We start from the raw sequence: 12,567 nt of genomic DNA on the forward strand, positions 1-12,567 counted from the left end.
TCCCGCGCGGGTTCAATAGGGCTGGCGATCCAGCTGACTTTCTCTGAGCCGCGAGATCCCGCGAGAGCAGGGACTTGAACATTTTTCTTAAGGCGGGAGCGGAGCGCTGGGGTTAACTGTTCGAGAAAGGAGGCTGCAGGTTGGTTTTTGTGGTGTCGAGGGAAGAAAGGAATAGTTCTTCAGGTGGAGGTGGTTATTCCGATACTCTTGGTCATTTATTTATTATTTTCTAAGCTCAGTAACACAAATCCACCAGAGACTGGGCTTTAAGTTAGTTGTTGTTACCTCACAGAAAACGACCTGTATCGCTTGGCCTGGAAACCCTAGGCGAATTCACAGTTCTCTTTAGCTTTCTGTGAATCCTTGCAATCTGTTTGCGGTTAACTGATTACCATTGGCTTGAATGTATGTTCCCCAATTGGTTGTTTCGTGACTATTTAATAAAATGAAAGGCTTAATAAACATGTTGACCCGGTTAATGGTTAATTGTGGGAAAAATGTGGCTGCCTCCTTACTGTGCTTTCAACAGGTTTTAAGTTGCAAGCTAATGTTTGGGAAATGGGCGAAACTTCGTTTTGTAATAACTTGTTTCTTAGGAATAGTAGTAAAACGAAAACCCACTGTCATCTTTAGTATAAAAGATCCCTCTCAATAAATAGTAAGGTTTTGGAACTCATTTCAAAGCTGTTGCAGGTTCAACATACAGATTCTAAAAATTGATTTAACTAAACTCTTAAACAGGTAGATGACTCTAAATGTTTATTTGAAGAAACAGAAGGAGGAAACATTTTAGATTGGTATAGGCGAGTCGTACCTGTGACTGAATCAAGGAGAATTTGTTGAGCATTTATTGTTCCCTTCACTGAATTGGGCACTGAAGAAAATACAGTGAAATTTAAGATACGGTTCTTTGCCTTCAGGAAATTTAAAACCTGGAGGAGAAAAAGAACTATATTTAAAAAATAGCACCATTAATTCTCCCCTTGCTTTCCCTAGTGCTACTTTCTCCTGGTTTTGCGACTACCTCTCTGAGGCACTTTAAGTATTTTTACTCTTAACTGTGCCCTCTGTGTTCCCAAACTCGCCATTTTCTTGTGTTGTTACTTCTTTTGTCTCCTTTAACAGTCTTTTCCCCCCTTTAACAGTCTTTTCCCCACGATGGACTTAGCTACTAGGTATCCTGGGCACCAAGGACTCCCAAATGGATATCTTCAGCTTAGACCCTTTTAAGCAACAGCATCTTTGGGTATCATGTGCTGAGTCACTTCAGTAGTGTCCAACTCTTTGCAACACTTTGAACTATAGCACACCAGGCCCCTCTGTCCATGGGATTCTCCAGGCAAGAATACTGGAGTGGATTGTCATTCCCTTCTCCAGGGGATCTTCCCAACCCAGGAATCGAACCCTCGTCTCTTATTTCTTACGCCTCCTGCATTGCAGGCAGTCATATAGGTACTTATGTCCCAAATTGACTTGGACATCTTTTCTGTTCCCTACTCCTAGTGCCATATCTCTTCCCACCCATCTGGAACCTAGACTGCTTTCATTCCATATTTTAGATAATCGCATCCAGGTGCCCAAATCAAGAATCCATGTGTACCACTATATTACATTTCCTTCATTTCCTCTGTCCTAATATCAAATTTGATTAATTCATCTCCTTAGGAATCTCTCAACCCCCACACCCCTTTTAATCTCCATTCTCACTGTCTTAATCTATCAACTAATCATCATCTCTCCTAACTCATCTCCCTTGGACCACTGCAATAGGCTCTAGTTATTTCCCACTCCAGTCTAACATCCATGTCTGTTAATAATTTTTCTAACATGAAAATATGATTACAATATTACCAAGGTTTTTTCAGGAGCTCCCCATATCCTTCATGACCTGGCCCCAGACTTAGTCTCATCTACTACCCTTGCCCATTTACTCCACACTACCTATATAGAATTCCTTACTCATTTGTGTTTCTGCAAGGTTCTCTCAAGATCTTTTAGGTCTCAGTTGAATACTTATTTCATCCATGGAAACTTTCATAGCTTTCTGAGACAGATTTGCCCTTCCTTCACCCTTTTTGGATTTATTTATAACAATTAGCTGTACTATAGTTATTTCTTTGCAAATGTAACTGACAGAGCACTCTTGAAAAATAATTTGAACTCTGGATTATAAAGACTCATACTATCTCCCTGCCTCCTTTCAAGATTATAGAAGAATGCCCTTCAGTTTACCATACTCAAGAATTTGAGAAAACCGTGACTGTACAGTTTTTTTAATCATGTAACTTCAAACTTTATGGTACTTCTTGGCGTATTTAAGCACTGAGTTTTACATAGTATACTTATACTAGGTCACAAGTTAGAGCCAAATGGGCAGTCTGAAGCAAACAGATGAAAAAAAGGAAAATCGACAGTGTATTCTGTATTTTAGGATAGGTTCAGTTCAGTTCAGTTGCTCAGTCGTGTCTGACTTTGCAACCCGATGAATTGCAGCACGCTAGGCCTCCCTGTCCATCACCAACCCCCGGAGCTTACCCAAAGTCATGTCCATCGAGTCAGTGATGCCATCCAACCATCTCATCCTCTGTCATCCCCTCCCCTCCTGCCCCCAATCCTTCCCAGCATCAGGGTCTTTTCCAATGAGTCAACTCTTCACATGAGGTGGCCAAAGTATTGGAGTTTCAGCTTCAACTCAGTCCTTCCAGTGAACACTCAGGACTGATCTCCTTTAGCATGGACTGGTTGGATCTCCTTGCAGTGCAAGGGACTCTCAAGAGTCTTCTCCAACACCTCAGTTCAAAAGCATCAATTCTTCGGTGCTCAGCTTTCTTCACAGTCCAACTCTCACATCCATACATGACTACTGGAAAAACCATAGCCTTGACTAGACTGACCCTTGTTGGCAAAGTAATGTCTCTGCTTTTTAATATGCTGTCTAGGTTGGTCATAACTTTCCTTCCAAGGAGTTGCTCCCAAAAAACTTTGTGGTTAGAAATGTCACAACGTAAGTTTTAAATGTACTGCCTCTGAGAATTACTGTTCTTGAAGTATATGTGTATATGTTTAATTCAATAGTTATTTTATTGAGCAGACCCAAATTAATGAGGAAAAATCTCTGCACTTCTCACTGACTTGAGATCATGAAAGGAAAGTTTTGGAATGCCAAAGACCAACTTATGTTTTTTGAATGAGGCCGAGCCAAAGTTTATATCATCAGCACCACCACACTTACATTCCTCTTTATTATTCTGGAGTGATTATAATCCAGACTTCGGGAAATGTACCATCTTGTGGTTCTATTCACCCTATTCACTAATAACTGGTAGAAGTAGCAGTATTCTATCCTGAGAAGCTCTCATCCGGTAGTTCCAGGAGGTAAACAACAGTTAAAGACATAGCAAACCATGAATGAGCTGGGTAGGATAAAGTGAAATACAGTATAAAGAAGTTGTAGCTAAATGGCTATCTTGTGATTGAATGTGAGACTAACTCCTTTTTTCCTAATTGAATGAAGGAAATGTTGACAAGTGTTATCTTCTTAGTAAACTTCTAGAGAACAGGGACTATATTTTTTCACTGTGTATTTCCAGGGCATAGCACAGTGCCTGACATAGATATGTAACAAATGTGTTCAGTGGATGGGCTGAAAAACTAGAAGTTCTGTTAATTTTTTAGAGAATAGAGACATCTGTTTGGACCAGAATTGTTGGGGAAAGCTTCTATGGGAGATCAGATATGAGCTTCAACTTGGAAGGTTCATGGGTAGGCATATTTGAAGGCACTGCAGAGGAGATATGACTATTTAAGAGCAAAGTTTTAGAAACAGGAATTAACAAAGCCAATGCAGGGCTATAATAGGAAGCCTTTGTAAGTTCTTGAACAGGATGTTTAGTTTGGAATTATATACGGATTTGTAGGGGAAATTGTAGTGAGGCAATAAGATGAGCTAAACCAGTGCAGTTCCAGAGAAACCTTCAGTGATGAGGCCAACCAGAAAAATCTAGTCATAATCAACCACTTCCTCTTTGACTCACATCCCAGTTTTTGTAAGACCATCCTCTTACATGGCTTTCCTCCAACCTATTTGGTAGTTCCTTTTCAACCTGCTTTTCTCTTACACTTTCTAGATGATGGTGTTCTGTAGTGCCTGGCCCTAAGACCAGGTTTTATCCTCATGGTTTTAAATTATTTCCCACACAGTAGCCAAAGTAGCCTATTTTAAATGTTGACATGTTACCCCCCCCACTTAAAATTATTCAAAGACTTACTACCTACATAAAATAAAATCCAAATAGACACCTGAAGGAGCTATTCTTCCCTCCCTAACAGTATCTCATGCTATCAAGGATTTTGCATTCGTTATTCCCTATACCTAGAACCCTAGTTCTTAGTGGGGGGTGGTATTGTCTCTCAAGGGACATTTGGCAAAGGCCAATACATTGCTGATTGTCACAGGGTAGGAAGGGAGTGCTGCTACTGGTGTCCAGTTGGGGTGAGGCCAATTCTGCTGCTAAACACCCCACAACAGACAAGACAGTCCCCCACAACAAAGAATTATATGGTTCAAAATGTCATTAGTGCCAAAGTTGAGAAACCCTGACCTACAATGCCTTTCCCTGAGTCTCCCAAGTAGCTGACTCCTTTTCATCCTCTGTACTCTAGTTTTAACTTTGTCTTCCTAGAAGTCATCTTTGACTTAGAACTTCCTGCCTACCTCTATCACAGTGTTCTGTTTATTCATCTCCTACCACTTTTCACAACCTGTGATGATTTAGTTTATTTGTTTATTGTCTTTTTCACTATCTAGAAAGCAGATCCCATGAAAAGCCTCTCTCCATCATTATTCTTTCTGTAAAGGCTAATACAGTGGCACAGAGTAGGCATCAATAAAGAGTTATTTGACACCTGAATCTGGATCTACAATATGTCACGGAATGAAAACTTAACAATAAGGCTTTTACTTCTTCTTTTTTTTCTGTAAAATTAAAATATGCAGTTACTGAGAGAACAGAGTGAAGACACCTGGAAGGAAGTTGTCATCACTGAGTGTCTTCTGGAAGTCTGCTGGTCTGAGGTCAGTATTCAGATGTGCTCCACAAATACGCTTCCTTCCTAAGTAGCTTCTCACAATCATAACCAAAAGTAGAATCATACTATGGCCAATTTAACTAATGTCTGTGAAGTAAAGAGAATCAATCAGGAAGGAAAAAAAGAAACAAGGATGAATAATACCAAAAATGATATAAAATTGCTTGATCAAACTAAGAAGTGTAGAAGACCTAATTTTTTAATATGTGCATGTTTTTAAAAAGCTGTTTCAAAAATGTATTTAGAAGTACCTGGTTAATATACATTTTAATTTTTTTCAATTAAGAAAATACGTATTGTGGACATATATTGCTTTGTCCTTTCCTGCTTTTATCAGTAATAATAGATCCATACCACTTAACCCCAGGATGGGCATAACTCCATGTTGAGCATTTCATCATTTTCTGGCTGTGGTGATTAGTGTATGGATGATTTGCGCTAATCAGTATTCTTTCTCAGGATTTTCAAATTATTAATAGAGCTTACAGGAAAGATCCTTTTTTTTCCCTCTGTGTACAAAGCTATAAAACTGTAAGCTCAGAGGTGCTTGTGGCAATGTGCCTTGTCATTTACAGTATCTGGTCTGAAAGAATAAGGGAGCTTTGGAGGAGAGGGGAAAGAGAAAAGTTCCTAAGGGTTTTCTAGCCTCTTATAAAATAGGTAACTCAGGAACTGAGTGTTCACTAAACTCCTTAAAGCTCTGCAGCATGAACTTTTGTTAAACATCAGAAGATCAAATTCAGTATCCATAGCATCTTAGCCAGCTCTTCCTTAAGCAAAACTTTACTGGCCTTACATTCCAATCTTTCTAAGCCTCTGCTATAATAGAGTCAACATTAGCTAGTTAACCACATTTAGTGGTTTAACCAGTAACCTCCTTAATTTTGCTGACTTATTGTCAGCTTAAGCAATTTCATTACCTTTGTTATTTCACTTTGAAACATCCTAATTTTCTTATCTGTAAAATTGGGATGAGAAATAATACTTATATATGATGTCTTTTGATGATGCCCCAGATAAAAGCAACTGTAAAGACTTACACTGTGTTATTATGGCCGTTAGTGTTGTTATTACAGTTACCAATCCTGCTGTCATCAATGATAATGTGTTGCTATAAGAACCTGTATATTGTTTTTCTTGCTATAATATGTATTTTATTACAGTCTCAAAGATACACAAGGCTTTAGATTCCTCCTGGTCCAGCCTCCTACTTACTAAAGGATTCTCTCTGCCTGGAGTTGTCCAACCTCTGTTCAAATATGGTAACAGTGGTAGAAAACTTGATGTTTTGTGAGACATCCTCTTCTTTATAAGACTTCTTTAACCACTAGGAAATTCTCATCACAGTGAGTTGAAATTCACCTTCTAGTAATTTCTATACACAGATCTTATTTCTGTCCTTTATAGCAACAGAGATCTATGTTCTCTTTTCCATAAGACACTACTGAACTTTGAACTTTGCTGCAATTCATGGGGTCGCAAAGAGTCGGACACAACTGAGCGACTGAACTGAACTGAACTGAACTGAACTTTGAAAACATGTTTTCAAGCTAAAAGTTCTCTCAGAAAATTTTTGAAGGCCTAGTAAAATATTAAACTAATCTGCTCATTCATTCATTCATTCATTCATTCTGCTTCACCTCATCCCACAAAAATTTAAAGTAAATTCTAAAAAATAAAATAAATTCTAACATAATGTAAAACAATGGTCAAACATAAATAAGAAAAAGAATCAGAACTATAGGAAAGTAGAATATGAGTATAATGTAAAGAGTAAGAACAAAAGAATAGAAATATGCATGAGCCTGTGGCTTAAGTTTGTATGACTTTGATCTGAAATTATAACTGAATATGATATTTAAGTTATCAGTAACAGGAAAACATTTTTCTTTCATCATCTAAAATGCTTTTTCCTCTACGTTGGCCCTCATCTAAGAAGGCTCTTATCTGTGTTCACTGACAACAGACTCATCCACATGTCCCTGGAAAATGCAGTAACAGGCTTCATAATCCATGAAACTGACTTCAGGATGGAGGTTTGTTGTCAACTTCTGAAAAAAATATGGGAACCCCCAAAATAACATCAAATTTCTGCAATTAACATGATTATCAGTTCAGTTCAGTTGCTCAGTCGTGTCTGACTTTTGCGACCCCATGGACTGCAGCACGCCAGGCTTCCCTGCCCATCACCATTTCCTGGAGCTTGCTCAATCTCATGTCCTTCAAGTCGGTGATGCCATCCAACCATCTCATCCTCTGTCATCCTCTTCTCCTCCTGCCTTCAGTCTTTCCTGGCATCAGGGTCTTTTCCAGTGAGTCAGTTCTTTGCATCAGGTGGCCAGAGTATTGGAGTTTCAGCTTCAGCATCAGTCCTTCCAGGAAATATTTAGGACTGATTTCCTTGAGAATTGATGGTCTGATCTCCTCGCAGGCCGAAGGACTCTTAAGAGTCTTCCGCAACACCACAGTTCAAAAGCATCAGTTTTCTGGCGCTCAGCTTTCTTTATAGTCCAACTCTCACATCCATACATGACTACTGGAAAAGCCATAGCTTTGACTAGATGGACCTTTGCTGGCAAAGTAATGTCTCTGCTTTTTAATATGCCGTCTAGATTGGTCATAGCTTTTCTTCCAAGAATCAAGCGTCTTTTAATTTCATGGCTGCAGTCACCATCTGCAGTGATTTTGGAGCCCAAGAAAATAAAGTCTGTCACTGTTTCCATTGCTTCCCCATCTATTTGCCATGAAGTGATGGGACCAGATGCCATGATCTTAGTTTCTTGAATGTTGAGATTTAACCTAGCTTTTTCACTCTCCCCTTTCACTTTCATCAAGAGGCTCCTTAGTTCCTCTTCACTTTCTGCCATAAGGGAGGTATCATCTGCATATCTGAGGTTATTGATATTTCTCCCAGCAATGTTGATTCTGGCTTGTGCTTCATCCAGCCTGGGCATTTTGCATGATGTACTCTCCATAGAAGCTAAATAAGCAAGGTGACAATATACAGCCTTGATGTACTCCTTTCCTAATTTGGAAACAGTCTGTTGTTCCATGTCTGGTTCTAACTGTTGCTTCTTGACCTGCATACAGATTTTGCAGGAGGCAGGTCAGGTGGTCTAGTATTCCCATCTCTTGAAGCATTTTCCACAGTTTGTTGTAATCTACACATTCAAAGGCTTTGGTGTTTTCAATAAAGCAGAAGTAGATATTTTTCTGGAATTCTCTTGCTTTTTCTATGATCCAACAGATGTTGGCAATTTGATCTCTGGTTCCTCTGCCTTTTCTAAATCCAGCTTGAACATCTGGAAGTTCACGGTTCACGTATTGCTGAAGCCTGGCTTGGAGAATTTTGAGCATTACTTTACTAGCATGTGAGATGAGTGCAATTGTGCAGTAGTTTGAACATTCTTTGGCATTGCCTTTCTTTGGGATTGGAATGAAAACTGACCTTTTCCAGTCCTGTGGCCACTGCTGAGTTTTCCAGATTAGCTGGCATATTGAGTGCAGCACTTTCACAGCATCATCTCTTCGGATTTGAAAGAGCTCAACTGGAATTCCATCACCTCCACCAGCTTTGTTCGTAGTGGTGCTTCCTAAGGCCCACTTGACTTTGCATTCCAGGATGTCTGGCTCTAGGTGAGTGATAACATCACTGTAGTTAGCTGGATCATGAAGATCTTTTCTGTATAGTTCTTCTGTGTATTCTTGCCACCTCTTGTTAATATCTTCTGCTTCTGTTAGGTCCATAGCATTTCTGTCCTTTATTGTGCCCATCTTTGCATGAAATGTTCCCTTGGTATCTCTGATTTTCTTGAAGAGATGTCTATTCTTTCCCATTTTGTTGTTTTCATTTTTTTCTTTGCAATGATCACTGAGGAAGGCTTTCTCATCTCTCCTTGCTATTCTTTGGAACTCTGCGTTCAAATGGTTCTATATTTCCTTTTCTCCTTTGTCTTTAGCATCTCTTCTTTTCACAGCTATTTGTAAGGCCTCCTCAGACAACCATTTTGTCATTTTGCATTTCATTTTCTTGGGAATGGTCTTGCTTCCTTGCCTCCTGTACAATGTCACGAACCTCCGTCCATAGTTCTTCAGGCACTCTGTCTGTCAGATCTAATCCCTTGAATCTATTTGTCACTTCCACTGTATAATCGTTAGGGATTTGATTTAGGTCATACCTGAATGGTCTAGTGGTTTTCCCTACTTTCTTCACTTTAATTATGAATTTGGCAATAAGGAGTTCATGATCTGAGTCACAGTCAGCTCCCAGTCTTGTTTTTGCTGATTGTATAGAGCTTCTCCATCTTTGGCTACAAAGAGTATAATCAATCTGATTTCGGTATTGAACATCTGGTGATGTCCGTGTATAGATTCATCTCTTGTGTTGTTGGAAGAGGGTGTTTGCTATGACCAACGTGTTCTCTTGGCAAAACTCTGTTAGCCTTTGCCCTGCTTCATTTTGTTCTCTGAGGCCAAATTTGCATGTTACTCCAGGTATCCCTCTGGACTTCCTACTTTTGCCTTCCAGTCCCCTGTGATGAAAAGGACATCTTTTTTTTGGTGATATTTCTGTAAGGTCTTGTAGGTCTTCATAAAACCATTCAACTTTAGCTTCTTCAGCATTACTGGATGGGGTATAGACTTGGATTATAGTGATACTGAATGGTTTGCCTTGGACTTGAACAGAGATCATTCTGTCAGTTTTGAGATTGTACCCAAGTACTGCATTTCAGACTCTTATGTTGGCTATGATGGCTACTCCGTTTCTTCTAAGGGATTCTTGCCCACAGTAGTAGATATAATGGTCATCTGAATTAAATTCACCCATTCAAGGTAAATTAGAAGTGGTCAAACAGGAGATGGGAAGAGTGAACATTGAGGCATCAGTGAACTAAAATGGACTGGAATGGGTGAATTTAATTCAGCATGATAATGGTTTGAGCAAATTATTTCCTCTCTTGGTTCAGCAGTTTAAGTAAGATTTGTTTTAAGGTATTTTGTAATGATGTCATATCATTAGCCAATGTAAGTTTGTGTTCAAAATACTAACATCTTTGTTCCATTATTTTGTGGTTGTGAATTGGTATTAAGGCACGTTTCATGAATTTTAATTCTCTTAGTTTTTTTGGACACAAATGCTTATTTTACTTCAGCACATAGGCATCTTCATCATCTGTTTCCTTCATTTCTTTAAAACATCCTATTGGTTTTTGAAGTTTTAGTCCACATTTCATAAGATTTAGTATTCTTCATCTTTATATTGCCAAAATTAATGACATCTTCTTTGTCTTCAGCTAAATCATTAAGGAAAAGGTTGGTGAAGGTTGGATCCCTGACATTCAGTTCCAGCCATAGCCCACAGTAACCCCTACTGGCAGCATTAAAATTATTTAGAAAGCTAAGTAGAGACCATGTTTGAGGGCAACATGGTATTATAAAAAGCATGATCTTTATATTTGAACAGACTTAGGTTCAAATCCTGACTTTATCATTTGTTATGTGTGACCTTGAGCAGTTAGTAACTACTCTAAAACCTAGTTTCCTCTTCTGTACATAGCAGTGTGTCCTAGCTAATCCCTAACTGGATTGCTGTTGACAGGCAGGCCACTGCTATGGGCATATATTTGCTTGATTTTTTTTTTTTTCCTAGCAGTCTTTTGTAATATGAGGGAAAGAATGAAAAAAAAAAAAAAAACAGACAGTGAAATTGCTTGTGTTCAAAAGCAACATATATGATAGAAAGAATGGATAGAGAATTATGGAACTCTCTTGCTCTCAAGTAGATGTGTGCTGTGTGGAGGTTAGTTTACCTCTTTTAACTTTTCTTGATCCTTAAAAGAAGAAATTGGACCACATGATTCTAAATTCTAAAGATGTGAAATGAAGGAGACTTTTCCCAGTTGTTACCTAATTACAAAATATGTCAGGAATATTTTAAGTGTTTTATGCAAAGTATTTTATTTAACTTTCCTAACAGCTGTAAAGTATTAATATTTAGATATGATTAATATCCTGATTTTAGAAACAATAAAAGTGAGGTACTTAGCACAGTGTCTGCCATATAGGAGGCACTCAGTAAACAAACTGAATGATTTAATAAAAGAACTATCAGTTAAGTATGACATCTGGTTACAGCCAGGAAATATAGTAAGTCAAAATGAGGAAGGCAATGAATGCCATACAAATAAATCCAGAAGTAAAGGCCGAAACCATCTAGGTTTTGATTGAAAGCTATTGCTAGGATTTTTTGTGCATGAATGTAATTTCTCTTTAATTTTTTTGAAACCGAGTTTTATAGCATGTTATATTTGTACAGTTCTTTGAATCTTAGAGATGCAGAAGATCTGAGAGATTAGTTTGCTAAAATCCCTTGTTTTACAGATGAGAGCACTTAAACTCAGGGATGTGCTAGACACTGATACAAGCAGGACTAAAATTCAATTTCTAGTCACTTGGAATTTTCCTGGTATAAAATATTTTCTGTGATTCTGAAATTTCACAGGAGATAGCACTCTTTTGTTTCTTAAAGTACAACCAAATTTCTTCCATATTCAAACACTGGTGATAAACAAAATTGACACCTTTGTCCCTTTCTGAAAGACAAGGGAAGGGAAACAAAAGGAAGAAATCAAGAGCATTTCACAGGTAAAGATTATCTTTTTCTGAACTGTGATATCTGTAGTAGTATTCTGATTTTATGAAAAACAGTATGGTGTTCAGAAATTTACCAAACTTAATTTCCTACTTCTTTGGAATCTAACAAATCTAAGTCTCTGCAATGTATATGTGTACACATGCACACACATATGCACACACACGCATACTATTATATATCTTAGACTGACTTGTTTTTGATGTAGTTCTTTAAGAAATACAATAGTGAAATAACACGATGTCTTTCACTCATTGCATATTGGCTGAAGCCAAGAACCCAAAGGAAGTTGCCCTGGAGAGTACTTTGCTTTGTAAAGATGACAAAGATATTCAGGGCACCAGTGAGGGTTTCAAGTTGAACTTCCATGTTGAAATTTACTTCACAAAAGAAAATAAGTTTGTTGTTTAATACAGTAATAAAATTATTGGAAAATATTCAGTGATAGAAATAATTCAAAGAATTATAGGTAAAGGCAGAAATTTTAGAGTATTTAATTTCTTTATTTCTTAACTGTTAGTGGTCTTGAGTTTTCAGTCTCTTGTCTGTAAAACAAGACCTCAAACTGAAATTGTGTTGGAGGAAAAAAACAAACTTTTGGCAAGTAATATCCCTGGAATGCCTTTTTGTAAGTTTTTAAATCAAAGTTTCTGATTAAATTGTTTTCTACAAGTTTTGCTCTGCTACTGTTTCAGATTCTTTTAATTCTGAAGAACTCAATCAAATTAGTTCTAATAGTTTTGAGGTGGTGGAGAAAAGCTATTCCTGTTACCAATAACAATGCTGACATTTCAGTTTTAAATAGTATTTAGTAGTAGGTAGAGCAG

General features: G+C 37.9%; 1 long non-coding RNA gene across 1 annotated transcript; it reads left to right on the forward strand.

The window, feature by feature from the left end:
- Positions 1-70: 70 nt before the first annotated feature.
- On the forward strand, positions 71-6,817 carry LOC145507227 (uncharacterized). Its single transcript, XR_014054709.1, has 2 exons — positions 71-139; positions 4,997-6,817. It is a non-coding gene; the product is annotated as an uncharacterized LOC145507227 (long non-coding RNA).
- Positions 6,818-12,567: the final 5,750 nt, after the last annotated feature.

This window comes from Giraffa tippelskirchi, chromosome 1 (assembly GCF_054371585.1).
Source record: "Giraffa tippelskirchi isolate mGirTip1 chromosome 1, T2T-mGirTip1v1.2.pri, whole genome shotgun sequence".
NCBI classification, from domain to species: Eukaryota; Metazoa; Chordata; class Mammalia; order Artiodactyla; family Giraffidae; genus Giraffa; species Giraffa tippelskirchi.